This window comes from Acomys minous, assembly GCF_964271855.1.
Source record: "Acomys minous genome assembly, chromosome: 1".
Classification (NCBI taxonomy): domain Eukaryota; kingdom Metazoa; phylum Chordata; class Mammalia; order Rodentia; family Muridae; genus Acomys; species Acomys minous.
The window spans coordinates 121,499,859-121,505,371 of record NC_140483.1 but is presented as its reverse complement, the minus strand read 5'-3'; positions in this window follow the sequence as shown (position 1 = coordinate 121,505,371).

The window sequence follows — 5,513 nt, the reverse complement described above, 5'->3', positions numbered from 1 at the left end:
CATGAAGGCAAACCAATAAGCCAGTGCTGTCTGGGGAACAGAGAAAAGAAAGGTGAAAACTGAGAGACTCTCTGGGAAATGTGGGATGTATATCATTAAATGTTATGGGTTCAAAAATAGCCACACATTGAGCACTTGAACACCAGGCTCGGATTGACGGGAGCTTATTAAATGATGAGAAATAACTGACTGGCCAGGGACATAATCTTGGCTTGGGAGCCAGACTATAATGCTGGTCTCCTTATAAGGCAGGCTTTTTATTTTTTTTAAAAAAGGCATAACCAGGGAACAACCAAGTAGCCAGCTGGGAAGCAAGGGGGGAGGCAGCATTACATCATTTTGATTAGCTAAACACAAGAATCGATTTTGTTCTGAGCACAATGTATCCAGGTGGCTAGACTAGCTAGGTTATAGGCTTGAGGACGTTCCTGTTCCCCACGTCCTGGAGAAGGGAACATAGCAGAATGTGTTGGTCTTAACTCTAATAGAAGATACATTTATCTTTAACCCAAGAAGAACATGTATTTGTCATCTATTGTTATATTCTAAGCAGCAAGTATTGAACTCTCCTGGTCTCAGGCACATAAGGCTTGAGAACTTGAACTTAATATCACCGTATGATTTAAAAAAAATGGAGACTTGGAGGCAAAATGGCAACTTGGACACAAAATAGCTTCTGATATGCTAAAAGTGATAGCAGGTGTTAACAGAGGAGCTACAGTTACGCTAGGAACTAGAGTAGGTCTCAAAGGAGGGGCTATAGAGTTTAAGCTGTTACAACATTAAATGTACCAATAGATAAGTGATTGGAATACAGATTTAGAGGAATCAAAAAAAGAAAAACCGCATTTGAAGAAATAGCGTATAAAGACTTCCCAACTGAGGAAAAATATTAATCTTGTAGAGGTGGGGGAGAAATATATTTGAAAGAGTCACCATTAATTTCAAAACATGCTGCATTAAAACTACAGTGATCAAGAATGTCATACTGGCATCTGAAGAGTAAACATAGGCCAACAGACTCTGACATTCTAGAAAGAAATGCTCTCACTTATGGCCTATTTTACTAGGATGATGACAAGACAATTCAATGGGGTAGTTTACATTCTGTGTAGGAGCAGGTGTGCAGAGAAGGAAACTAACAAAATTACTCCGTGGAGCGAGCTTTATTGGTTAAGAGCAAGCTCTACAAACATGGTGGGGTGGACATGACCACGTCCTGAGTAGGAAAGCAATGGGAAAGAAAAGGTGACAGAGAATGCATATGAAAGGGAAAGGTCATCATGAATGTGATGGGGGTGAGAGGAAGTCGAGAGAACTTTGAGGGTAGTCCCCCTGCCTTAGCTAGGGTTTTGTTGCTGTGAAGAGAAACCATGACCATGGCAACTCTAATAAAGAAAAGCATTTAATTGCGGCTGGCTTACAGTTCAGAGGGTTACTTCATTTTTGTCATGGCAGAAAACATGGCAGTATGCAGGCAGACATGGTGCTGGAGAAGGAGCTGAGAGTTCTACACCTTGATCCGCAGAGACTGCCACACTAGGTCTAGCTTGAGTATATGACACTTTAAATCCTGCCCTCACAGTGACAAAACAAGGCCACATCTACTCTAACAAGGCCATGCCTCCTAATAGTGCCACTCCCTATGGGCCAAGCATTCAAACACATGAGTATATAAGGGCCAGTCCTGTTCAAGTCATAACATTCCACTCCTTGGCCCCAACATGTTTGTAGCTATATAATAATGCAGAAATGCACTAAGTCCAACTTTAAAAGTTCCCATTGTCTAAAAAAGTTCAAAGTCTCTTCTGAGATTCATGCAATCTCTTAACTGTGTTCCTTATAAAATCAAATTTTAAATTAAAATTTTTAAATTTAAAAAGCAGATCACATTCTTCCAACATATAATGGCACAGGCTATGCCTTACTGTTCAAAAAGGGAGGAAAGGGAAATGGTGTGGAGATACTTGACCAAAGGCCACAACCCAGCTCTGGGCAAATTCCAAACTCTGCATCTCCATAGCTGATGTCAAAATGCTCTTCAGATTTCCAGCTCCTTTCAGCTTTGTTGACTGTAACACACTTCTTTCTCTTGGGCTGGTTCCACTCCATGGGAGCAGCTTTCCTTGGTAAGTATCCCATGCCTCTGGCATCTCCAACATCTTGAGGTCTCCAAGGCAATCCAGACTTCACCTTCACAGCTTCACACAATGGCCTCTCTGGGCCTCCATGCAGGGATGCCGCTGACACGTTCCTGGCTTCAGCAGCTCTCCTTAGTCATGGAGGGAGAGTCCATAACCGCTTGACTCTAAAGTCACGTGGCCGAAGCTGCCGAGTTGTGCTACTTGCTGGGGCTGGACTATTCTGCTTCCTTCACTAGCTTTCTCTTCTCAATGGCTTCCTTCGCTGCCTAATTTGGCTCTCCCGGAACTCACTCTGTAAATCAGGCTGGCTTCAAACTCAGACATCCACCAGCCTCTGCCTTCTGAGTGCTGGGATTAAAGGTTAGCATTACCACACCTGGCCCTAAGTTTTTCTTTAATTTCCTTTCACTTTTCTTTAATTCCTTCTCTCAGGTTGGGCACTTAGCTGGGGGAAGGTCTTGCTCTGAGACCACCACTCCCTTTATTCTATTTAATATCTTTAATGTCTTCATCTCCTTGAACACGAGATTTAGCTTATTCCACTTCCTGATGCCCTTTTTCTCTTCAAATTTTGGGTTTTTTCCCTTGATCAACTTGCTCCTCTTCGTTATAGATCTTCATAAGAGTGAACAATAATAACCACACAACAGAGTCAATGCTAGGCTGTTTTGAGATTCCCTTTGTCAGTGAAATTAATCCCCAACTCTTTAATTTCGTCGCAGGCAAACTTTCCAATATATTACAAGAACCACCTCTGGGCTGCATCCTTCCGTTCTCTGCAACCTCGTGAGCCAGGCCCCCGCAGTGCAAATCACCCCCAGCACCACTGTCTTCCATGTTCCTACTTGGATGGCTCATTATGCTCCACGTAAATCATTCAGCTGCTTTTCTAATCCCAAGTCCCAAAGTCCACGTTCCTCCAAACAAAAGCAACGCTCAGGCCTCTCACAGCAAGACCCCAGGTCCCGGAACCAACTTGTCGTAGTTTGGGTGTTATTAGTGTGACGAGACACCGTGACCATGGGAACCCATACAGGAAAATATTTCATTGGGGCTGGCTTCCAGTCCAGAGGTTCGCTCCATCATTGTCACTGCAGGAAGCATGGTGGTGTGCCCACAGACATGGCGCTGGAGAAGCAGCTGAGAGTTCTCCATCGTGATCCACAGGCAAAAGGGAGTTCTCAAAGCCTGCCTCCACAGTGACCCACTTCCTCCAACAAGGCCACACCTCCTATTAGCACCATCCCCTATGTACCAAGCTCTCAAATACATGAGTCTAGGGGCCATTTCTAGTGAAACCACCACACCCTCCAACAAAGGGCTGACTTTTCCAGGTTTTCAGGGGATGGCAGGAAGTTTCCCATCACGTAGTTTAGTCTGGTCTAGTCTATCTGCCAAGGAGCCATGTACAGAGTAGGATCATAAATGTATCGTGTAGCTGTGAGGGGTGGAGTTGGGCTTGCCCCTAGCTCTGGTCTGTGTACTAGCCTTTACAGCAGGAGGCTGTCAACTGCAGGGGCTGTGGCCTGATTTATGAAAAAGGCAGCTTGAAGGTCTGTGATACGGAATGAATAGTCTTTCCACCAAAATGTTGGTGATGCTGGATAGCCACGTGCAGTACTGTGAGAGTGGTTGCCTCCCTTCTGCTATGCACAGGGTTACATCAATACGAATTACAGATCCGAAGGAATATCTAAAGCTCAAAATAAATAAATAAACAATAAGAAAGCCTTAGGAGAAAACCACAATGTTTGTGACCTTTATCAAGCTAAGCCTCTTAGATGTGACGCTGGAAGGACAAGTGGCTGAAAAGGTGATTAGGTTTCATCAGTTCTTGCTAGTTTCATCCTAGTAGCCACTGGCTCCACCTGGTTCCAGTCACTGAAAGAAGGTATTACAATTAATATATCTGGTTGTGGTTTGGAGAGAGGGGGGGAGGGAGAGGGAGAGGGAGAGGAGAGAGAGAATGAATATGTGGCTGATAAAAGACCTCCATCTACTTAGACTCTGAATACAATGCCTACTGCCTGGGAACAAAGTACCACCTGGTTTAAACACAGGCAATAATTTTAAAGAGACATTCTGGGAAAGAACTATGTATAAGTGCTATAGCAAATAAAATGCATAAAAATACAATGTTAAACATTAAAAAACAAAGTTAGATACAACTTTTCACTTATCAGACCCAGTAAGCTATAATAAAGAAGACAGTGTTGGCAAGATCCTACGTAAATTGGAATGTTCATACATTGTGACTGGGAATGAAAACTGTTAACTAGCCACGTTGTAAATCTAGCAGTTTCTCAGAAGCTGAAATATCTAGCTTCGATATGGCCCAGTACCTCATTTCTAAGTATATAACGTGAAAAGAAAGTGTGCCCGTTTCCACACAAAGCCTTCAGTATTTGTCTGCATGCTTATGCATGTGCCTGTGGAGGCCAGAGGTAGAGACATCAGGTCTCTTACTTCATCTCCAGAGGGCCCAGGAACCCCACAAAAAAGACCATAGAGGCTGGCAGAGCTGGACCCAGGGGTGTCCTACACAAAGTGCTGTACCAACCAAGGACAATGCATGCAGTAAACCTAGACCCCATATTCAGATCTAGCGAATGGACAGCACATTCTCCATGGTTGTGGGGAGAATGGGGACTGCCTCTGACTGTCACAGATGTGAGGATTAACCGTAGAGGCTTTGCTTGACAAAGTTCCAGAGACCTTCGACTGTCCAGCATGATCTCCAGACACCAAGAACAGCTGTTGAGCCTTTGCTTGACAAAGTTCCAAAGATTTCCTGCTGATCACCACTGCCCCTAAATATTATGTATGGTCCAGGTGTAATGTTGTCTAAAATCTGCCTTTTTTTTCTCCTAAAACTGTTTTTTCTCTTTGTTTCTCAGCCCTAAGGAAATTCATACAGGGAAAGCTTTTTCCCACAGAGAAAGTTGAAAGAGGTTAAAGGCTTGAGACAATGATAGAGTTTTTTGCTCTGACTGTGAGCACCCAAGCAGAAACTGCATGAAGGACAGTTAAGACTTTGACATAACAGTATCTGGCTGGATACTGTTACCTGTAGAAACGTTTCCTTAGAATCTGCTTTGAGAGCACTAGAAGGTGGGCTTGGAATGTCATGCTTTACAGATACTTTACAATAGAGGACCCTTTGGCAGTCAGCCTAGGCTTGGATAGCACACCTGCTGGTCTGGGACTATAAGTAGGTCAAGTTTTTTCTTTAGAAAATATTTAGCTCAGGTTATGTTGCTATGACAATCTTGTAAACACATTTTATTTAGCCCGGGGAAGTTTATGATTAAACTTTCCTGTGTATTGTTTAAAATATAATGATCAGGTTATCCTGACCATTGCTTGGAA